The sequence below is a fragment of the Schistosoma haematobium genome, chromosome 5 (assembly GCF_000699445.3).
Source record: "Schistosoma haematobium chromosome 5, whole genome shotgun sequence".
Taxonomy (NCBI): Eukaryota; Metazoa; Platyhelminthes; class Trematoda; order Strigeidida; family Schistosomatidae; genus Schistosoma; species Schistosoma haematobium.
Window position 1 is genome coordinate 13687182 of NC_067200.1, and position 26380 is coordinate 13713561.

At 33.6% G+C, this 26380-nt stretch overlaps 1 protein-coding gene across 1 annotated transcript in view; it reads left to right on the forward strand.

Annotated features, from left to right (window-relative positions):
* The first annotated feature begins 23910 nt into the window (after window positions 1–23910).
* Window positions 23911–26380, forward strand: part of NETO2_2 (Neuropilin and tolloid-like protein 2) — a 113666-nt gene continuing 111196 nt past the window's right edge. The window contains exon 1 of the mRNA XM_051217543.1: window positions 23911–24531. The gene's annotated coding sequence lies outside the window, so the exon portion shown is untranslated. The remainder of the gene's footprint in view (window positions 24532–26380) is intronic.

Genomic DNA, 26380 nt, shown 5'->3' on the forward strand with positions numbered 1-26380 from the left:
TATATGTAAACATTTGTATCAGAAGGGGTTTTGTGAAGATTGTAGTAATTTCAACAGTTGAGATCATAAGTCAGTTGAAGCTAGACCACCATGGAAAACTTGGAAGCACTGGACGATCGTTTCGTCCTGTTGTGGGACTCCTCAGCAGTGCACATCCACGACCCCGTCCCGTGGGATTCGAACCCAGGACCTGTCAGTCTCTCACCAGGCGTTTAACATTTGACAAACTATTTACTTTTAATTAAACCATATAACACAGAAGACTTTAAATAAAGTCTCATTATTATAATTTGAATGATAACTAGTGATGAGGTTGATGAGCCTAGTTTTGTTTTATTAAAGACTCATCGACTTTCTTATTCAGACTGAAATCTACCATCAAATATTTCAAATGTCATAGTGTTATTCATCATTTTACTGAGATATGGATCTAAGTACTAATCACTGGAAAATCTAATTGACTTGTTAATGAAGGCGAGATTAAAGTGTTGCTTCATGGAGTTTATCGTACTATTTCACTCAGTTTGAATTCGATGTAAAAATGGAACATATGTGCATTGGTTTAAGTTACCATACTTTATTAAGGTAAAATTATCAGGGCAAATCCAAGAGTAACAATATCAGTGGTCATAGAAAAGACTAAAAGAAGAAAATATAGATCAGTGAAATAATGAGAAGGATTTAGAAATTTAGGATGTAGTAGAATACAAAAAGCGAATACATCTGTGCCACTGCTAATAGTTTTGAGGCATTCGACCTCAAGTCTCTAACTATTGGTTACGATAACCATTCAGACTTTAATCAATTCATCTGAATGTACCTACATGGCTTATACTATTTAATGAAACTGTATTCATTTTCTAAAGACTGTGAACACTGTCATGCATTGTCAATGTTATATTGGCTCAGTCTAATATGTAGTAATATTACTTTCTTTGGTGCAAATTGTAATGGATTATATTATAAAGAAACAATTCACTTCTAAACTATACATGCACCTCTTGAGTTATTATTGGCCAATACAGTATTCTAGTTTGAAATATTCAGTAATGTATTGGATCATTTATCAAAAGAACACATTGGATTTATATACTTTTACAGTCAGTAATGAACAACGCACAGCTTAGAACATATTATTATTATTAATGGGTTAATTCAATATTATATTTTTGGCACAATATAGAGTTCTCAGCACAAAGTAATTTCAGCAAGCTTCTTTTTCTTATTTTTTTGATCGATCCTGACGATAAATATTGAGTGATCACTAGTTAGGTGTTAGCAATTCAAGAATCGACCTTTGAATAATATTCATTCTTTTCAATGCATATTGCCAGTCAACACGATAATTCTGATTGTACGTTTTTGCAGCTTGTACAGAGTAAGGTCGTAAACTGTTCATAAAAGCGCTTGAAGTAGGTTATGCAATTAATGGACATAATGATGCTTTAAAACAAACAAATTCAGATAACTTGATGGTACGAACAGGTAGCCCAGATTTTCAAGCAAGCCGCCAATTGTCTTGTGTTGACCAATTTGCATACCAAAATGAGTTCAAAAAGGTGAATCACAAGAAAAGTCGAGATAATGTAGTATCACTGATAGTGAAAAAGAACACAATGAAAAGGTATGTATCAATTAACAGTAGAACTCAAGATCTAGAAGATGGTAAGTGACTGTATTTGCACCATTGTTGTTGATTTTGTGTCATCTAACTGAACATCTCTTACCACTGTTGGAGGACCGCAATCAAATCTACTAACCAAATCCACTTAAGTGATTCAAACTAGTGGTCAATGGCTTTAGGAAATGATGTCACATTTCAGCTTAGCCATCCTTAGATTTTCTTCGACTCATTTCCATATCAGTAAACGAGGTAGGAAGTGACTAGACACACAAGGAACACATGTTACAACCATTTTATTCAATGACTCACTACCTCATTAACAAATTTGTCTTATTTGTCTATAACCCTATGCTTAGCTCCAACATTGCTCACTCGATTGTTCTACTATACGTGAATAATGTTTCGAAGATATCTTTGATTACAAACCTGAAATAGAATAATACAAAGTAGATTGATGCACAATATACACGGTATTTGATTGCTAGCCGACATCTTGGTTAAGATACAGGAAACCCACTTAGGCATATAACATTAATTATTAGTTAATAATCAATTAATGACACTTGGGCATTTGGTGAAATTGCTTTTTGACCTCATGTATAACAAATCATTATACAATATATAAAATTTTAGTGCTTTACTCATAGTTTAAAATGAACTTTATTCTTCACTTATCGATATCTTGAATTTGATGCTCAATGTCCTGAAGTACACCTTAAGATCTCAGGAACTCTTCATCATGGCTATTTAAAACTGATCTATTGAATTGTTAATCGGAAATTGTTAGTATGTGTTTTGTAAAATGTTATAGATACGTAAATGTAAAATCATTTACTTAGAAATATCATATAATCAATGATTTCCGATAAGAGAATTATCATGGTGACAGTTTTCCCCAGACATCTCCGTTATCATTCCTCGTGATATAATATTGATTAATTAAGTATTACCCACTTCAACATACCTTAAATCTTTCTAATATTATAGATTCATATGTTTTGATGTTGCATGAATTAATAAAGCTGATTAAACTAACTTAGTTACTGTATCACTGTTCACAATCGATAAGCCTACATAAAACTCATCTGATCTCTGATAAGATGAGCATGGATTTAACTGATTCAAGGGTAAATGACATACAAAATTGATTTCTTTCTCCAAACATCTTTCGATTGTAATCAAATCTTTACTAAAAGTAATGATATAACGTAGTAAATCAATTAAATATATTAGTTAGGGATGGTTGTTTTTTTTAATGAGATTGTAAATGTGTTTGTTATGTCCCGATAAGGATAATCAATGGTAATTCTTGGGATCCATTTATGGTCCAATGCTATGAGTATATTTTTATTGTGTAATTGTTATGTAACTGAGCTGTTCATATTCATGTCCCTCTTATTATGAATTTTGACTTATGAACTATTGTTATACGATTTACCATTCTTGAGTTATGGCCTGTCTATTAGTCACTGCCTCCCACATTCAAAGCCACATTTGGCCAAATATTGTACAAATGTTATTTTCTATTTTTTGGTAAGTTGTGGTCGGTTTGGTTGTTATCTAAACCCAGTATAATTCGCTTGATATTGTTTTACTTGAATCTTCCCATTGATGTTTTAGGACTGAAATTGATCAGTCTCTTATTGGCATATGTGCATACTGTGCGTATGCCTCGATATTACCTCAATTTACAAGCATTATAAGCAAAGATGGATAGTGGCTAGCAGTGGAATCCAGTTTGACGCGCGTTTCGTCCTGTTTGGGACTCGTCAGCTGGATGTACCTGCATCTCAGAGTTGATGTTCACTCTGGGACTCGAACTCAGTACCGTTCGCTTCAAACGCCATCGCGTTATCCACTTAGCTACTGAGTCCTGATAGGCAGTATGTTTGAAATATAAGGATTCATATTGCAGAGGCTGAGATTGGTTGGGCTAGACAGGAAGCCAGACCAATCAGGACTCTAGGCTGCTCTCACGTGTTTTATGCGTCACTGGTTCGATCGATAGTTTCGCTGCTCTCTGATTGGCGGTATCGTTGCGTTATTCAAAATACAGGGTACACAGGTTCACAAGTTATAATAGTGTTCAAACCAGCAAATGAATGATCAATTGATGCCAAGTGTTAGTTAGTTTAATGTATGCAAATTTAGCTATGAATTAGTGTGTAAATCATGTAACAAACGGTATGATTCAAATATTACTTTAATCTATTTTGAAATGGTCAAATAAATCTTCACTTACTGTCTTTGTATTGTCCGACTGATTTTTCTCCTATTGAATTATTTAATGGATTCAACAGTAACAATATTACAGCATTATAACATTAAAAAGAAACTAGCTAGAGACATTGTATATTTTAGATCTGCAAAATACCATAGTACAACATATCAACATCAGTAGGTCTTAATATGTATATGACAAGATCATTTTTAAAAGGATACTAAACATTAAACTCATTAGTTAATTGTAAAAGGTAATAGTAATTATTAATGGTAATTATTATTTATTTATCTATTTGAACACATAAATATTGATGCAAAGGGACACTGAATACAACATGCTCGACACAAGTCACTTGATTTGTGTGTGGTCTGTGATACTACCCGGGTGCCCCGACCGAAGCAGGAACCTTCGAACTAAAGATCTGATCCACAAGTTAGTGGAGTAGAAAATAGTTTACCGTTTAGACTGTTTTTTTTAAAAAACATATACTATGAATCGACTGATTTATGAAGATACGTAATAAAAAAGTATACAAGTTGATTTTCCCTAAACTAGTTTTTATGATTTCGCTTACATGCCACTTCTTAACACCATACTATACATATATAAATACAGTCTATAACCAATTTCTATCTTCACAATAGAAGTTAGACATTAACACCGTTGGATGCTGGCAGGCTCAGTGGTCTAATGGTTAAGCGCTCGCGCGCGAGACTGATAGGTCCTGGGGGGATCGTGGACGCACACTTCTGGGGAGTCGCATATTAGGACGAAACGTCCGTCCAGTGCTTCCAGTTTTTCCATGGTGGTCTAGCTTCAATTGAATCAGGATTTCAACTACTGAAATATGCATCATTGTTTTGTGTCATTTACTCTAACATTTAATGAATGAATGTCATTATCCCTGTTAATATAATCTATCAAAAGAAGAAAACAATATCAAATTGTAATTGTAGATCCAGACGTAAAGGCGAGAATTAGCAAAGCAAGGACCGTATTCCTAAAATCGAACAATGTATATGGAACTCAAAATAACTTTCAACCAATATTAAAGTCACAATCTTCAATACCAACGTCAAGACAGTTCTACTGTATGGAGCTGAAACTTGGAGAACTACAACAACCATCATCAAGAATATGCAAGTATTTATAAATAGTTGTCTACGCAAGATACTCAACATCCATTGACCGGATACCATCAGCTACAGCCTTCTGTGGGAGAGAACAAACCAACTTCCAGCTGAAGAGGAAATTAGGAAAAGACAATGGAATTAAATAGAACATACATTACACAAATCATCAAACTACATCACGAGGCAAGCCCTAACATGGAATCCTGAAGGGAAGCGGAAAAGTGTAAGGCCAAAGAATACATTACGTCGGGAAATGGAATCAGATATGAAAAGGATGAATAACAACTGGAAACAGATGGAAATGATTACCCAGGACAGGGTTGAATGGAGAATGTTGTTGAGCGGTTTATGCTCCTTCGTGAGGAGTAACAAGCTTAAGTAAGTAAATAAGCAAGTAATTGTAGAAATGGTGAAATTATTGATTAATTGCAAGTCAAACAAATTTCAAGGTTGTTCATATGATATTTTTCTTTTTTTTTTATAAAGAAAAAGAACACAATCATATTCGGGGAAAACTTTTGACACGATTTTTTTTTATCAAGAGAACTATCCTTTTATTTGTCTGTTATTAATAGTACTTTATAAAATACCAAAAAATCTTCCAACATTCAGTCAGTCATGGATACATATCTTTAATCATATTTTTGTTACTATGTGTTTTAATGTAAAGAAAATCCTTCTTTTTAAAAAAAAAAAATAAAAAGCGGTATGAATGTTTGTGCATGTATAGGTTGATTGAATAAATAAATAAACAAACGAATAGTTGTATGTTTAAAACCCTAAAAAATTTGACATTTTCAAATAAGATATTAATGACAGAAATGTTGTTCTTTTTATTCTGTTCATGTTTTTACGTTTCATCTAAACTATGGATTGAATAAAAAGAAGGAGGAGGAGAAGAAGAAGAAAAGAAAAACTACAAACTAAATGAAATTGACATAAAGTATTAAATTAGAAAGAAAAAAACACAATCTTTCTTCAAGAATGGATGAATTATGATTAACAGTGGAATTGATTGTGTATGTTTCATGTTGTTTGATCCTTATCAACTAAATGTATTTGTACAATAGTTTCGATGTCTCACATTGAAATGTGAGCACAGTGTAATATCTATGCATTTCCTACTAACTGTTATAAATTATGGCCTTGTGCTCTATTACTATATAACGTAATGATATCGTCAATTAGAAAACGGTAAATTATCGATCGGACCAATGACATATACAACCTGTACGAGTAGTCTAGAGTATTTATCAGTACTCCTTCTTGCCTAGCCCTGGACTGTTAAGTTCAGAAAACCAATCTTAGCCTCCGCATTATGAATCATGTATTTGAAACATAATGGGTTTATATACAAACCAAAACAGACCACATTCTATCATAAAATATAGAATAACATTTGTACAAGGTCTAGTCAAAAGTGACTGTGAATATGAGAGATAGTAACTGATAGATTGGGCATAACTTAAGAATGGTAAATCGTATAACAATAGTTCATAAATCAAATTAAAACTTACAATAAGAGGAACATGAATAGTGTTAATCTCGAAATAGATTTCTACTGTAACCGTCACTACCAAGGTTTGATTTGATAATTTCGAATAAATTGAGCATTGGGTTGATTGTTATAAATAAAAATAATATATTTGTAATATCCCAATGAGTAGAAAATTGAATTTTTCTGACGTTTCGTGGCTTAGTGTAAGTCACTTCTTCAGAGAATAAATAACCAAATTAAATTAATCCAAGTTTAAATAGTACTATTTAAACTTGGATTAATTTAATTTGGTTATTTATTCTCTGAAGAAGTGACTTACACTAAGCCACGAAACGTCAGAAAAATTCAATTTTCTACTCATTGGGATATTACAAATATATTATTTTTATTTATTTCTACTGTAACCCTTCATTATTCTCATCGGCATATAACACTAACATTTTCATTTCAGATAGTCACCAACTTATCCAATCTGTTTAATCCTTATATTTTTACCAGAAGTATGAGTTTGAGTTATTTCAGTTTCGTTATTCATAACTGAAACGTAATCCTTTTTTTTGTTTTAGTCGGCATTTGTGTAACCTGAATGGATTGTCTGGATAAAGTCGTTTTGTTACAAGTTTTTAGAATGAATACATTGTAGCTAGTGGTTGATGTGTCCTATGACCCATCAATTACCAAGTGACAAAATCGCAATTTAAAACACCGACTTATATGGCCTTGTTTCTGTGGTAAACTAACGATGAGTCAACCAGCACAAGGAGCCTTGATTAAACTCTGAGTTCTTACTGGCTCTCTATAGAATAGCTTCTCGATTAAGCCAGAGCGTTCAGTCTAGAACACAAACATCAGCCCCCACTATTGTGAATCGTATATTTCAAACATACGTGGTTTTTATACAAGCAGACCAGATTATATCATACCATAAAATGAAAAATAATAATTATACAGGATCAAGACAAAAGCGGCTGTGAATGTGTGAGAGACTGTAACTAATAGATTGGGAATAACTTAGGAATAGTAAATTGTATTGCAGTAGCCAGTAGGTCAAATGAAAGCTTATAATAAGAGAAATACAAAAATATATACAACCTATTTACTTAAAAGTTATACAATAAGTATATATATATATATATATATATATATATATATATATATCAGTTCATAAATATTATCAAAAGTTACCCATAATTCAATCTTCTTCAGACACAACAGTGATGACATCCAGGATTGATCAAAATTAAGTGTTGAATATTTACAATGGGATTATTAAAACTTTATAGCAACTCACGTGCAATTGAGTTTGTTCACATTTAATTCGGTTCAGTCATTTTGTTAACACTTATTAACGAACTAAGTCATCCGTACAACAACAACTTATCTATATCATTGTATCTTTATTATTGTTGCGAATGTATGAACATGTATGCTTGAGCATTGTTTACTGCCTATGCATTTATTCACGCTGCTAGCCTTGCTACTAACCCCTTAATTGATTTGATGATTCATTCATTTCACTATGTAATATATATGTCTATGTTGTTCATGTTCATTGCTCTCTCTCGCTTAATTGTACTCGCTTACTCGTACTCATATTCGCTGACTCACTCGCTCGCTCGCTCACTTGCCTGCTTGCCTTTCGGCACAACTCTTTCATGCTTGTTTAATGCACCTGTAATTTTGGATATCTGTGTGTGGTCCCATAATAAACATAATCAAAACTTCGTATTCGCCTTCTGATTTAATATACCGTTGGGGCGTTATCTAGTGACCGTTATCAAGACGAACTGTATACGAAGTTTAAGGATTATATGGAACATCGATCACCACAACCTGTATTAATGATACTGTCATTTTGTTTTGCTACTCGGATACATCATACTGTACCCATCAAACTATTTTCTCTATTCATTTCACGTTTAATAATAATAATGATAATGTGCTTTTATTGATAGTTAAATGTTTTCTTCTTATTAGAAAAATATAATGTCACCGAATTTTGTATTGATTGTTACGTTGGAATTAGTGATATGAGACTGATTGAAATTTGTTTGTATGGGATTGTTATGCTTGTACTTCTTATGTACAGGCATATATATGCATACAGACTAACTTACAAGATGGAATTCCTTCTTCCATTAAGATTTGTCTCGACTTTTGCTTGCTATAAGTTGACATATATAGGTTCCCATGCATTCATCTCTGTGTGTATATTTGTTTGTGCCCAGATTTTCCAACTGAAATATATCAGTGTAATACATATTATAGTATATTATTTATGATTACTGAACATTTAAATAAACGTTGAAAAACTGAATATTTATTTTTGTATACGTGTCTTAGTGCTATCAAATGAATTTCAATGAAATAAGTAAAACTTCAACTATCATAGGTATCATTATCAATATTTGACTTGATAATTTCAGAATAAATTGAGCATTGACTAGACTATCAGTTTAGGGGTTATGGAGATCATGAACCGATTGATGTTAGACCACCATGGAAAACCTAGAAGTACTGGACGGCCGTTTCGTCCTATTGTGGGACTCCACAGCAGTGCACATCCACGATCCCGCTCGCGGGAATCGAACACAGGACCTTCAGTCTCGCGCGCGAACGCTTAACTTACTGGACCATTGGGCCGGCATCCAATGGTGTTAGTGTCTAACCTCAACCAATCGACAAAGTTGTGCGACCATCTTCCATTGTAATAAGGCAGACACCTGTTTCTACCCGACACGGATATACTTCACTGGTCACGGCTTCTCACCAGAACTCCGAGAATTTTCTCACGAAGCTAGTCACTAGTGAGCACATGGTAATTATCAGTTTAGGGGTGACCGTGACCAGTGGAGCTAATCTGTGCCGGGTAGAAACAGGTGTCTACCTCAGTACAATGGAAGATGGTCGCGCAACTTCGTGGATTGGTTGAGGTTAGACATTAACACCATTGAGTAGATTGTTATAAGCGTTATGTATGTAAATTTGTGTGTGTGTGTGTGTGTGCAGGGTCAGAGATAAAATATGTAACCGTGGTGAGAAAGGATAGCGTTTAATTTGTATGTACGATAATGGTGTTAAACATGAATAATATCAGACATGGTAGCTTGGAGAGATGGATTGTGAAACCTTATTTTATTTAACTTTCATGTTGTAATCAGTGAAATTCAAGATGTTTATTTATTCCTCTCGAAGATATGTACTTCGAAAAGTAGTAAATTCCAGTGAAATGCATCTATCATAAAACATTTTAGAATGTTATCAAGATCATTAACTTGTAAAAATCATTGGTTTCTGAACTAGTGTTATGTATAACAGGAGGTTCATTTCGACCGAAAACACATATAAAACGACTAATCTTCCCAAAGCTAATCTCACTTTTTATTGAACAATGTTGAATAAAATCATAACAAGGCAGCATCTGACTTCTATTCTGAGCCATATTTGACAATGCCTTGGGCTAGTGATTTCTAACTGTTACCCTAATTCTGAACCCCATGTTTTGTAAGTTTATAAACAAAAAGGTGATAAAGCATTGCATTATAGCTGATATCAATTCGTATTAAAAAGCTTGACTTTAATTTGTAAAACTAACTTAACACTCCAGCCTAACTTTAAATGTTCAATTCTAACACTCTGTTTTTACATTCTGATGTCAGTTGGTGACAAAACGTCTATATGATGATAACCTTAATTTTTGACAATATTCTGATTCTTAATATGTAAATTTGACCTGTTTTCTTTTTTTTTACAAGGAATAATTTGACATGTGAGGATTAATTATTCGGATCAAAGCTGTTATTTTATTGCTTTATAGTAACCCGGAATCGAAATATATATATATCGTTTATCCTCGTATATAATCATCGACTTAAATGACGTTAGTGAATAACGAAATTAAATAAGCTAAATACAAGAATGAATCTCGAATACATATATTTTGTAGCGAGCGACCGAAATGACGCGCGGTGGGAAAGGAGTATGAGCCAACTCCATTTAGTCAAGCGTTAATCGATATTTATAATCACACAAAAATAAGTTACAGACATATGATGAGTGGGATAAAAGATATACACACACATGCACATATAAAAACAGTCAGGATTGATAAGTGAATAATTAACAACGTCAAAACGTGACTCAAAAAGAATGGATAAATTAGCCTGTTCGAAAGCTAGAATAAGCTGTGTGAGCCTAACATAGCAACCGACACTACAGATTTTTGTTGTTAACTAGTCCGTATTTCTTGATTAGTTGACAAGTCACCTAAAGTCATTAGTATAGTATACTTTTACCGTGAATGTCTTAATATCAATTCAGGTGGTTATACTTAATGAATTATCAAAGTTATTCTGATTAAAATCATGGGTCAATTGAAGCTAGACCACCATGGAAAACCTGAAAGTACTGGATGGCCGTTTCTTCCTAGTATGGTACTCCTCAGCAGTGCGCATCCACGATCCCGCAACCCGCGAGACTCGAACCCAGGACTTACCAGTCTCGGGCCGGGCGCCTAACTAACTAAACCACTGAGCCGGCATCCAATGGTGTTAATGTCTAACCTCAACCAATCCACGAAATTGCGCAACCATCTTCCATTGTACTGAGGTAGACACCTGTTTCTACCCGACATAGATTAGCTCCACTGGTTACGGCTGGTTGAGGTTAGACATTAACACTATTGGATGTCGGCTCAGTGGTCTAGTTTGTAAAGCGCCTGGCGCCAGATTGATAAGTTCTGGGTTCGAATCTCGCAGGGTGCGAGATCGTGGATGCGCGCTGTTGAGGAGTCCTATACTAGGACGAAAAGACCGTCCAGTACTTCCAGGTTTCCCATGGTAGTCTAACTTCAATTGACTCATGATTTCAGTCAAAAACTTAACAATATCCACAACCCCTAAAAAACTGATTATTCTGATTAGTTGTAACCATTTTTAATCAATCTACACAGATTATGATTCAATAGAGAAATTTTAATATTGAAAAAACCCAACTGAATAACAGATCAAATTGTTTTGATTTCATTTATATATTGTAATTGTAATTTATAATTACTTCCTGTAGTTTATAACATATAAACATAAAAAAACGGAAAAACAAATTGACATTCATTAAAACTAGTCGATCTTTTATAAGATCGAATTGTTCGTTTCAATTCATGTTGATTTAAAGTCAATATTAATTTGATTGTTAATGAATTTCATAATGAAAATTTCATTATTGACAATTGTTTATTAGAATGATTCGTTGAAATCATGAGTCCATTGAAGCTAGACTATTATGGGACTCCTCCCAATTATAGGATGAAATGGCCGTCAAGTGCTTCCAAGTTTTTCATGGTGGTTTAACTTCAGTTGAAGACTCATGATTTCAATTATTGAAATTTCTAAACATCTCCACAAAACCTCTTCTGATATTAGAATCATCACAAATAAAATGGATGATTTAAGTAATTAGTTTAAACAAATTATAGAATATGATATGATATTATGTTTAATGGTATAATAATATTGTTTCAATTTTCAATGAAGTTAATAACAAACATTTGTAATTTACAGTGGGCAATATTGAATGATATTAGCTAGACAACAATTAATGATCAAAGAGCACTGAATTATTTTATCCATGTATGAAAGTTTCGGCGAGACTCTAATTTATGGACGAGCCAATCAGAAGCGCTTGAAGGATTTCAAGGTTACGGCGCAAACTTCAGAGCTTCATGCTAACGTACGATGGGTTCACAAGGAATTTTGTACAAAACGTGATAATTGAGAGACTATAACAAACAAAACGGCGAGACTATAATTTGTGCACGAATCAATCAGGTATAAGATAACAGATCTCGGATTTAGGCACGAAAGCCTTTCATCCATTTGGCTAAATAGATTTCTGGCATTATAGCTGATGTCAGTTCATGATGAAAAACCCATATATAATTCCTAACTAAGGCAAATTGTGACAATTATTGCGAACTGGATAATGAAAGCACCAGTAACACTGGCTGCAGCCAGGTAATGCAATGTATGCGGATGTTTGGAGAGCGTACAGACTCACACATAGGCTTGGTTGTGTGCATAGTGTTGTTATCCGCAAGTAGAACTTTGTGCACTCAACAACCGGAGTGGTCGAGTCTGAAAGAGTTTTTGACACTATCATGGCTCCGGTGGCCGACTATTTTGTAGCCATATCGATGATTTCCTCTACTGCATGCATTACAATTTTAGAACCTCTGAACTTCTTTCTAACCTTGACAAGTTTTTGAACCACGTATAAGAAGTGTATCCACTTTACTTTTTTGGTTTTGTATAACATCTTTTTACTCTATACTGACTGTTTGCTGATTGGCTAATATTTCTCGAGGTCACTTAGGATTCGTTCAAAGGTCGTCCATAAATTAGTCTCGCCAAAGTTTCAAATGAATACTTATTTAAGACTCTATCAGGGATCATATCAAATAGTGTTACTTTAAGTATATAAGATTTAGTCGATTAGGTTGGTAGCCATTATTACACATTTTCGACGTCAGTCAATTGATGATATCAGGTGATCAGCATTTGTTATCAATGATAATGTTTGTCTAATACTAGGCATAACTAAACTTTATCAGTCATAGCATCTTGATCGAGTTCTAAGAATTAATTCAGGAGAATAAAAAGTTTAAGTAGGTCGTTTTATGACTGTAAACTCAATAAATTAATTTCTGATTAATATAAATCGTTTCAGTGCTGATCTCAATTTTTCATGCTTACTAGCTATGAAATATTATGGAATGGTTAATTTGATAGAATCCATTAACTAAATATTCTGTTGAAGAATGTATCTGCATGAGTTAGGCGACAAAGATTAACTTTGGAGCATAAAGGGTTTAGATTTAAGCGCAAAGAATGATATAACGGTTTTACGTGTTTCCAATTGCTGAGCACATTGTTAAAAAGTTGTTGGGGATGCTAGATCCCCAGAAATCACTTGGTAAATGTTTTGTTTTTGTAATTTTATCTTGGAAATTTAAATTTCTCGTTTTTGCTCCAAAAACACCCATTTTTACCATCAGGCTGTATTTCCCATTTGAAAGGAGCCTAAATGTCACTGCTTCATCACCTTTTTGCATATACTATTTTGTGATATTTCCTAAAGACATTTTTATGTTGTAAATATACTCTCGAGTTGTATACGTGTTGTTGTTCGTGCTTCTGGGTGCTGTGGAATATACCTTTCTCTGATCTGAACTGGGTCTTCCCCCTTTAGTTAGCAGGGATGGGACACATTGAAATAGTTTAGCTTGTTTTGTCGTTGTGTCGCTGATCCTTATTTCCGTTTACCGATTTTAGGCAATCATGTAATCTCTTCAAACATAGCAAAAAGATGTCCAATCTCCAACACAGTTCAACTAATCGAGTTTTCTCACTCTGTAAATTTATTATACATTAGCGAATGATTGAAAGCGTTTCAACTACCTGTTTTCAGTCCACCTCAGACAATGGATGAAGGGTTGCGCAAGACCATGGGTCGATTAAAGTTAGACATTAGTACCGTTGGATTCTAGCTCAGTGCGCGAGATCGAAGGTCTTGGATTTGAGTCTCGTGCGTTGGAACATGAATACCCACTGCTGAGGAGTCCTATACTACGATGAAATGATTTTCAGTGGTGGTCTAACTTAGGTCAACTCGTGAATTCGACTGTGAAAAGGTTACTCATGAGTAACTTACATGGTTTACCTAAATCATACACTAATTTGGATATCTATGCGGTTTTATTTACGTAAATTCCAAGTCTAAAGTTTCGAAGCTTGCGAAAAGATAATCATAGAAAAAATTGGATTGCTCCTCGATATAATATTTCTCCAAACTTTCCATCATACATAACTGCAAATATTCTCAAAAAACACAATTTAACTATGTTAGTTAGATTTAACATATTGTGAAATATTGTGAGAAGTCTCATATAGTTTTAACTTTAAACTGTTAATTAAGTCTTATAATTATGAAAAGTCCTGTTATCTAATATCCCATGCTCGAATAAAACATTAATATTCATTGTCTGAATCCTGTTTTAAATAGATAATTATTATTACTATAAGGCATTTGAAGTGATGATTGGCTTTTATGGTTCACATTATGTACTGACCCTAACTAGGCATCCAACAAAGGTCAGGAACCAACGTTACGGGATTTCGTCCTAGTGTGGGACTCATCAGCAGTGCTTACCAATGACTCCACTGAGAATTGAACCTAGAAAAATTGTGTCTTGTTTCATGTGATTGCTCTTTAGACTATCCAATGGTGTAGACGTTTAAGTCTAACTGTTTTCGAACATTTAGTAACTTAAGCTATGAAATTCAACCATGTTCACCAAATTACCATGGTAATTATAGTCGTTTAATAACTAGTGAATAATCTCTAGAGATAATTTCAAGAGTTCCTGTAAAACAAATTGATCAATGAAGTTAAACCATACCATGTGCTAGACAATTTCACTAGAAGATGGTTATTCACCATAGTGAATCGGTTGATGTTTGACATGTAAGCCATTGAATGCTGACTCGATGGTTTAGAAGTTAAATGTTCACGGTAATACTCGAAGTTCCTAGGTTAAATTATCAGAGAAGATAATAATACATACTTCTGGAAGTTATTTAACGAAAACCAATCAATGATATAAACTATGCGATGATTAATACGGATCCATGAGTTTTTATTCTTATTGTCCAAATTAATTAAATGGTGGTTTGAGGTAGTCAACAGGAAACCCTGGACCCGGGTTTCGTGCTACTTAGCACTCGTCAGCAAAGTGTACCTGTAATCTTGAGGGAACTGGTGCTCCCTGGCGGATTCAATCTCGTGTCATCCAGCTTCACATTCAGAGACGTTACCACTGAGCTATCCGAGCCGCGACTGACCTCCTGTGGGACTGAGATGTAATCACAATTGATTGATCACTGGGTGGTGATCAATGTCATGCGTGTCTAGTCGATAGCATTCGAACTGAATATCTTTACTTACATCTACTGTAATTGAAAATATCATCATCCATGTTCTTCTATAATCAAAGACTAACTATTCTTTAAAAGAATTTACGAATAAAACTGCTGACATCTTGATATATGAAACATTGAGGATACATTTTTTCTTCTTTTGTATTCGCTTTCCTTCTGTTCATAATGATGTTTCTGTGTGTATGTATGTATGTATGTAGTTACATCCACTAGTGTTTGTGTATATCTGTCTGTGCAAGTGTGCAACACGTCATAATGTCTACCATCTTAACAAAATGAAATATTATTTTAATATTTCGTGCATAATGTAATAAAGATAAAGAGAGAGAAGAAAAAAAAAGAAAACCATATAAACACACCAATCATTCGTTCGTTCCTTTCGTTTTTGTTTTCTTCAATATGAATATGACAATTACTAAGGTAACTACTACTTGTTGTTTTTTCTTCAATGCTAGTTATCTGTCTACTGATTTACGCGCATAAATTTATCTTTCATTGTACCAATGTAATATTTTATGACGTGAAGAATGAAATATTGTCTTTAAAGCTATCAATTAAACAAAAACTGTATATGTATATATATGATCGAGTTTAACTTCCAGATCCCCTCTAAATGCAAGTTGTTGCTTCAAGACTGGCCTGCGTCAACACCTGAACTAAGGAAAGGGAGTGAAGTAGTCGGACGAGTTGACAACTCCACTTATCTTGGAAGTCTGATCAGCTTTAATGGGTAGGTGTCTGACGAAATCTCAGCACGGATTTAGAAAGCTCGTTTGGTTTTTGTCAACTTATGTCATCTATAGCGAAGGCGAAATATCTATCTATCAATTTAGGGACGAGCGTACTGTGTGGTAGTTCGTTCTGTTCTATTTTACGGCTGCAAAGTGTGGTCATTAAGAGTAGAAGATACTCGTAAGCTACTAGTATTTGATCACAGATGTCCTGGAAATGTTGCTCACAATTGCTGGATCACCGGGTTAGTAATAGTGAGGTTAGATGCAGGATATTAGAGAATGATGGTAAATCAGTTGATGAAGTTGTAAATCCTCATCGACTGAGATGGTTGGGCCAACTGTTACATACACCTGAACACAGATTACCACGATGCGCGATGCTGACTAGTGTTGGGGATGGTTGGAAGAAAGTCAGGGGCGGCCAAACTAAATGTGGCATCAGTGCTTGAAGTCACTAACTTCTAGTCTGAGCCATGTTGGTAGATGCAAACTACTTGGTTGGGGTCCGCGTGACTATCGTAACCAATGGTTGGAGACTCTTGGTGACATGGCTCAGAATCGATCACAATGGCGTCGGTGTATACACTCTTTGTCCTTCGTTAAACTAAGAGATTAAAGTCACTTCATATCTTTCTTTCTACGAACCAATTCTTTCTTCTTGTACTATATCTCTATATGCAATCTTTCTCTTATATATTACCACCATTGAACTAACTTCTATGAATTTGGTGTTGATCTTATTGTGCTAATGAGGTATGGCAACTTGAATCGATGCATATATGTGCCTGGTCTTACGTTGTAGCTGACTCTCTGACTTTAGATCCCTGTAGAAAAGTGGTGCTTATTTTTAAAAAAATATTCAATGTGCACTATATCTCGCATTAGACATTGAATATCTATTTAATATGAGATTATTCTATTCATACACTTATTTTCTTTTCATTTTTAATTAGGAAACGTTAAGAGTTAAGTAATGAAGACGGCTATTTACGGTATTATTTTCTAGGCTTCCTTTCATGTCTAGTACGTAAATATAATTGGTTCCTCGTAAATTTCATTTCAAAATAAATTCGTTTGATGAGTATTCTCTTTAGTCAGATATTGAACACTGATGGAAGATCTGGAAATGAAGCATTTAATGTATGGTTTTTATATTTCACTAAAGTACACTGTATTTTGTTTAGTAGTGATTAGGCAATGCTCGGAGTTTTAGTGATAAGTCATAATCAGTAGGCTAATCCGTGACGGGTGTGAGGCAGCTGCCTACTGAAGACGACTGAAGACGGTCATGCGATATTTTAGATTGGTTGGAGTTAGATTTGAATGCCATTGGATGCCGGCTCAGTGTTTTAGAGGTTAAGCGTTCGCACTCGAGCCCCTCCTGCGTGATCATCGATTTGCGTTGCTGGGGAGTCCTGTATTAAGACGAAACGGCCATCCAGGCTTTCAATGGTGGTCTAACATTAGTCGATTCTTGATCTCGATTAAGCAATAAGTTGGTTTTTATCACTCGAGTGTTCATTCACTACAGATAGACACTGGGATATATATTTTTGCACTGAACCCTTAGATTTTATATATCATGATGATTGAAATTGGATATATACACATCTGGATAGATACCAATATCGGTGTTCAAGTGTGATATGACGTTTTTAAAATCTAAATATCTACATTTCCATCTCAAAAGATGTCATGGTTAGAAACTGCCTAAGAATTCATTCACTGACGAATCAGCTAAACTTGATTTTTTTCATACAAACATCAATTCTAAATGAAATGCATTCTTTTCCAAATGATTCATGTTAAAGTACCATTTTTCTCGGTGAACTATTTGATATCAAAGTGTTTTCTATAGAAATCGATTAGAGATACTAATTAATTAAGTGTTATGTTCCGACAAGAATAATGAATGGTAACTTTTGGAATCTATGGATGAACCAGTATTAAAATTATATTTTTATCGTATAATTGTTAAATAACTAAACTATTCATATTCATGTTCCTCTTATTATAAACTTTACTTTGGCCTATGAACCATTACTATACGTTCTACCATTCTTGAATTATGCAGTCTATTAGTCACTGCCTCCCTCATTCACAGCCAAATCTGGCTAATTCTTGTACAAATGTTGTTTCATATTATATTGGTACGTTGTGGTCTGTTTGATTGGTATCTAAACCCAGTAAGATTGTTGTTCTGGACTTAATTGGCTGAGCTAGGCGGAAAGCTGGGCCAATCAGGACTCTTTGCTGCTCGCACGTGTTTTACGCGTCCTTGTTCCGGTCGATAGTTCACTGCCCTCTAATCGGCGGTCACAAGTTATAACATTAATATAATATATTCTAAGCTATTTAAGTCTTAGTTATATTTGAATATTAACCACGTATCCGCTATCAAACAGATGATAGACAATAGCACTATTGAAGTTTCGTTGGCCTTTTAATCTTAATTATTGTAGGATATGCTTCAAGATGCAAACAACGGCCTACCTATCAGCTCTTCCTGTGTAAGTGTTTTGGTACGAACATGTAAACTGGTAAATAAAATTAAAGATAGTATGAATTAAAAGGCAAGGATTAGCAAAGCAAGGGCCGAATTCCTACAATTGAAGAATATATGGAACTCAAAACAACTGTCTGTCAACCAATATCAAAGTCACAATCTTCAATACCAACATCAAGGCAGTTCTACGGTACGAAGCTGAAAGTTGAAGAACTACAACAACCACCATTAAGAAGGTACGAGTATTTATAAATAGTTGTCTACGCAAGATACTCAACATCCATTGACCGGATACCATCAGTAGCAGCCTACTGTGGAAGTGAAAAAACCAGCTGCCAGCTGAAGAGGAAATTAGGAAAAGACAATGGAATTAAATAGAACATACATTACGCAAATCGTCAAACTGCATCAAGACGCAAGCCCTAACATGGAATCCTGAAGGGAAGCGAAAAAGTGAAAGGCCAACTAACGCATTACGTCGGGAAACGGAATCAGATATGAAAAGGATTAATAGCAACTGGAAAGAGCTGGAAAGGATTGCCCAGGACAGGGTTGAATGGAGAATGTTGTTGAGCGGTTTATGCTCCTTCACGATGAGTAACAGGCGTAAGTAAGTAAGTAAGTAAGTAAGTAAAGTAAGTAAGTAAGTAAGTAAGTATGTATGTATGTATGTAATGTATTAAAAATTTGTTCAGCTCGTTTTTATTCATTTCCTGTGATTGCATTAACTCAAATAAATAAGATGATATTTATTCCGGTTCCAGTACATTGCTACTTAGCAAACTAAAATATCGCTTAACGAATAGAAAATATCACTTCGTCTACTTTGAATTTTTATTGTTTAAACTATAATAGTAAAGATATGTTTCAGATTTTAAGGTTAATTAGCTGCATTCATCAAAGACACGCATCACTCATTTAATTGAACGATTTTTAAAGGAGATTGGTTCAATTTGTCGCTTGGAAAGATTATTTAGTTTCTTGTGAGTTTGAACGTCTATTAATTTTCATCTGATGACCATGATTGGCCAATATAAAAAGTGTAGTTCTCAAGTTAAACTGTGTTTTCAACACTTTGAAATATTTAAAACTTAACTAAGATTACTGAGTTACATCATCTTGTGACTACATTTATAAGAATGTGCTGACTAGAGAGTTGCTATGTAAACTTGAGAAACGAGTCTAGTTCATTTGTTCAAGCAGATATTTAAATTTGGCTTTAAAAACTACTTTCTAACATCATAATATTGTTTGTTCAATACGCTTGGAAAAACCTCTGACTCTTTTTGTTAGTGATTTTAGAGTCTAATGCTTTCATGTTTAACAATATTCGGTTTACTTGGATTGATTTACGATAACGATAACAATTCTCTATGTTGACTAATTGTCCTATCATTACACCGGCAAATGATAATATATTCTACACAAAATGAGACAATGTAAATCACTTATAAGAAAATCATTCCTCTCTTTTTCATTAGTTACTGCCTTTTTTAAAAAAAACAGATAGGGGGAGGATGAGAAGAGAGGGAATAGGAATTATCATTAAATCAAATTAATTTAAAACTTAACAAGTTACTAAGTCACATTTTGTTTTTCTAAAGCAAACAGAAAAACAAACGAAATTAAATTCATTTACGCGCCTATTTGTTTTAACCTAGATTTCTTGTAAAACGGTTCATTTTATTGATCCGACTGAATGATGATTATTTTATACCGACAAAATGAGGTAAGCGAATTGTAATTTTCATATTCTTTCCCACCCTTTACCCCCCAAAAAATATGAAGAAACAATCCATGTATATATCGATTCATGTATGTTAAACAGACAATCGTCTTTTTAATTCTATTAATCAAAAGTGTCATAATGGGGAAATATATATCCCTAAGTAGCTGTTATTTAACTATGCAAAATTTTCTTACATATTATAAATGTCTATTCATTATACCACCCAAGTATTTATTGCTATTCGTTCATTCTTTATTGATAACAAGAAGATTATATTATTTGTATAAAGCGTACACTTGTTAAACGAATAGACGACCACTACTCTATAAGGTTATTTAAAAAAGGAATGAAAACCCTTAAACATATAGTAAACTTTGGACAGATAAAAACATGGAGAATTATCATTCAACAATAACAGTTATAAGGTAGAAAGGATTAGTTCAAAAAAAGTAAGGGTAAGTGTTATAACTTATGGCCTGAATGCTCTGTGAATGTATACGTAATGATATTGCCAGTTAGAGATCAGTGAATTATCGATCGGACCAATGATGCATAAAACAAGTACTAGCAGTCTAGAGTCGTTATTGGTCCTATTTCCCTCCGATCCCAGCCAGTTAAGTCCAGAACACCAGTCTCAGCCTCTGTAATATCAATCATCTATTTCAAACATACTGGGCTTAGATATCAGTCAAACAAACCACACCGTACCATAAAATATGAAACAACATTTTTACGAGAATTAGCCAAATGTGGCTGTGAATGTGGGAGGTAGTAATTAATAGACAGGGCATAATTTAAGAATGGTAAATGGTATAATAATAGTTCTTAGGTCAAAATAAAACTCATAATAAGAGGGATATGAATATGAACAACTTATTATTTGGCAACTATACGATAAAATTATACGTTTAGTATTGGTCCATAATAGGATCCCAAAGTTACCATTCATTATGTTTATCGGGACCTGACAATGTCAAAACCTATGCTGTTTATGACTGACTGTTAGATTATCTGTTAACTATCTGCAACGTGTTATTTTTATTAACGTGCCTAATTCTTCTTCTGCTCAGGCTGTTAGTGTTATTGGTGTGCATCAAATTGATCGTATTGTTGAAGTTGTTGTTATTGTCTACGTGTATGTGTCCCAATTTTCAGTGTATCACTATGCTGCCATAAATGGATCCCCGAAGTTACCATTCATTATGCTTATCGAGACATAACAATAAGGAATTGGTCTGCACCTGAACATACACCAATTCATTATTTAAAATCCGACATCTTTGTACAGAACAGCCATATCCAATCCATTATTCTATCATTGTATTAGCACACCTAATATTATAAGTAAAAAGTACTAACTGGATTCGTTTTGTTTGTTTGTATTTTCCCATTGATGTTTAGGATTATAATTGATCAGTTTCTTATTGGAATATGTGCATCCTATGCCGATTGCCTTGATATTGATTTAAGTCACAAGTGTTATAAGCAATGATGGGTGGTGGCTAGTAGTGGAATCCAGGACGCGCGTTTTTCTTATATGGGACTCGTCAGATGGATGTGCCTGCATTCCAGAGTTTATGTTCACTCTGAGACTCAAACCCAGATATGACGAAACGTGCGCCATAGATTTCACTGCTAGCCACCATCCATCTTTGCTTATAAGGAAGTACTAAATATTATTGTCTCGTGCATTTATTGTGGAAACTATTATTTCTTAATACTTTTGAAATCATTACGTGAATCGAGTTTTTTGAGAATTCTTCATTACCATGCTAAACAATGTAACATCCAATGTATTCAATATTTAGAAAATTTTCAATTACTTAAATTATTCTGAAATAGCACCCTAAGATTTATTAATTGATGATATTCAGCACTTGAAATCATTCGATAATCTTTGATTAAAAGATGCAATAGTATTTCATTTCCATGGACGTTTATATTTCAAAACTGAATAAGTTTGACTATCTTTGACAAATTTGTAACACTCTTATATTTCACTATAGACTACTACATGTAAAAAACGACCCCTAACTACGTTTTTACAATTTAATAAAGTGAGATGGATGATGGGTAATAGTGGAATCCAGGATATGCGTTTCGTTCTCTTTCGGACTCGTAAGTTGGCTATATCTACATCCAAGAGTTGATGTTCATTTAAGGCGAGAACTTAACAACGTACACTACAAACGTCATCACATTATTCATTTAGCCAATGGTTTGTCTAATCGGGTGATTTTTAATTCATATATATTGATTGCTTGTGTTATTCCGTTCACGTTATTTATTGTAAATGATAATTATCTGTGGGTTTATGTGCATCGTGTGAGTATTGCTTAGATATTGTCAATAAATGAAGTGAAAATCAACTCTGGAATGCTGGGCATCCAGCTGAAGAGTTCCAAATAGGAAGAAACTCGTGCTTTATCTACCCTTGCTAGCCATCTATGACTTAATAACAGTGTTGAGACAATCCGAACAGGATGCACATATGTCAAAAACAGTCTATACAGTTACCATATTAAACATTCACAGGAAGATTCAAACAAGCAATATGTATGAATTAAGGAAATAATGTAGTCCAAAAAAGTCTCTTGGTTGAAACATTCTCATCCTTAATAAATCAGTGGGTTTCTTGCGTTTGCTGTTGGTAATGCTCCTAATCTTCTGGAACTATTCTAGTGAGAAGCAGTAACCAGTGGAGTTCAATCAGATCTGTTTTGATATTGTAACTCACTGATGATAATGGTGTACGTGTCGCTAACCTTCATGGATTAGTTGAAGTTAGACATTAACACCGCTCGATGCCGGCTGAGTGGTCTAGTGGTTAAACGCTCGCGTGCGAGACTGATAGGTCTTGGAATAGAATAGCGCGAGGCGGGATAGGACAAAACGGCCACGCATTGCTTCTACGCTTTCCATTGTCAACTATTTAAATTAAATGATTCACTTTAAATTAGTCAAGTGGGATACAGTTCACCTTCGTATTTGTGGTATACTAATTATTTATGAGAGCAATAGATAGTTGAACATAAGTATCAAGTATTTTATTTAAAACATTTAAAATTTAAGAAATATTCACATATTTATAATTACTGATATAAATTTAGAGCTTAAGTATTTGCCAACGAGACCGTAGGTTCTGGATATGATCTTCTGTGAGAACATGAATGTTTATCACTGATGAAGCACATACTGGGACGAAACATTTGTTCACTATTTCCGAAGTTCCATTAATTATCTAAGATTAATCTTTTTTTAAACGAAGAAACTTAAACTATGAATAATGAATTGACCACTTAACACTACTTATAATTGGCTAGTTCAACTAACCAATAAAACCAATAATTTCATTGTTAAAAATGTAATAGTTTCCCAATTGGATAAAAAAAAATAGACAAGAGGTGATTTATTCATGTAATCTATATTATATAACAAGGAGATGAACTAATATTACTGATAGCAGTAATAATAATAATAACAATCATTATTATTATTATTATTATAAGAAACATAGTGTTAGTTACAAGGAATCTCATTGTACAATATACTGTTTGTATGCGTTTGTAAATGGAAGCACACACATATTTGAAGACGAATACATATATATACATAAGTGTGCCAATACATCATTAAAATAAGGACAATGCCCAATTGTACAATAGTTCCCATTTATCAAATCTGAAGAAGAAGAAGAAAAAAAATAAAGCGAACTATCTGGATTGAATCCTTGTCTTTTTAATGATTTTCTTCTTTGTTTGTTTGTTTGTTTATAAATAGATTAAAAAATTCTAATTCATATTTGAATTTATAAACCGTGTAGCTGGAAATAATTCATTTTCCTTCAGTCCATTACATATAGAGATTTAGAAAGACAGTTTTCCTGGAATATTCAACTTTATCTGTACATAGTATATATATATATATTCTAGCGCTCTCACACAATCACACACACTCACACACACACACATACACACTCATTGTATGGGGTGATTTTTTTATTCCGTTCCACTCTATTATATTGGATCTTTTTAATATTTAACAATATATTCAATAATAATGCTTATTAATAATAAGGATACAGTTAAAAGTGAGTTGTTTTCTATAATAATGTGTATTTTACGTATTGGCAATGCTCAATATTATCTTTTGTGTAACATGGATTCGGAAAAAAGATCCCTAGTTGTCATATGGTGATGAGAGCCATCTCTTCAACTAATTAAGTTGTTACTTATTTATGTATATTATTGCTAGGTTTTGCTTAGTGTTGAAAACTTTGTCACTGATTGCTTTAATAGACTGACAATCTATGAGTTGAATGATTTGAAGCTTTATAACTTAGAAGTGGTCTAATTCGAAAATAATTGAAATAGATCCAGATGAATTTTAATTGATTCTTTTCCTAAGGGGCAAGGAAATAAATAAAGCGGGTTTTCAGTTTTTGCGCTATGTATCTTCCAGTATAAGAAGATGTGAACAGCCGTATTAAATGTTTACTTTATATGGATAATCTACGAACTGATATTGTGTAACCTTTGTATATATGAAATTTGTATGATTTAACGTTTCAGATTTTTATTACTGTAGGCATGAATAAACACAAGTAAATTGATATATGTAGTCAATGGTAACTATATGAGAGGTGATTTTGCGTTTTAATGTGTTTTGAAACTTACATGACTTAAATAACACCCCTTATCTAGAAGCTGTTAGCATTTTGGTGCAATCTTATTTGTATGATTTACAACTGGAGTCGAATTTTCTCAAGGAGCATTATATAACTGAGAAATAATTGGCAACCTGTTACTGCTGAGTAGCTGTCAACCTGTTAAGAAGTGGGCACTGACGACTATGTCAAGGTTTAAAGTCAAGTCTTTCAGATCTTCTAGATACTGAGTTTGAATTCAAAAGTGATCACATTATAGCTCCAAAAGATTTTTGATTGAAATAAATTCCTATGTCAACTTAAACATCATTGTTACTGATATAAATGGGATCCCGTTGTTGCAAATTTTTCATGGATTAAACAATAAGCGGTGAAAAAATCTCTTGGGATATTTATTTATTCTTCAAAATATTGAGTATTCCTAAAATCTTGTATATTTTAGGTTAGACAAATCATATATTTATAGTTTACATCATGGACTGATCTTAGTTAATTAAGCACTAAAAACCAAAAGAAAACAATCTGCGTCTGTTTCGTCCAACTATGAGATTCTTCAGTAGCGTGTACCCAAGATCTCATTGTAGATGGTACTCGTAGAACTCAAGTGGTTGCACGTTGCTGAAGAGTTTCATATCACGATGAAATAACAGTCCAGTACATCCTAGTTTCTAGTGATTATCTATGTGAGATCAACTTGTAAACTATAAAAAAAATCACCGATCCCTACAAACCCACATATTAATAAAATCATTCAACTTTAGTTATCTATACTGACTTATATGCAATTCCTTTCTCTGTACTCATTCATTAATCAACAACATTCAATGTAGTTGTAAATTTTTCTTTTTTCTGAGTAACGTTATTTTATCTTACAATATATTCACATTGGGTTGAAGATTGTTCAATTCCTTAGTGTTTTAATGATATTCTTAATTTACTTCATCCAACTAACAAGTAATACTGTAGTGGGGACAGTGGAATGTATTTCGAACACGAAATTACAGAACATCTTAGTGAAATCTGAGAACTATATATTAAATACTTCATTTGCGAAATGTCAATCAATCGTCTCAGACTTTATTGTTCTTTTCTTTCCAAATCAATCATTCTTTGTTCTCGTTCTCTTTTCCTTGATCTTCCTAAACCTCTACTAACTCCAGGCATTTCCCTTCCGATTGGCGTTACACACTACTTATATATCTGTTGAAATCAGTAGCATACACCACAATATTATTATTTTCTTAGTTTCATAATTAATTCTGAACAATGATAG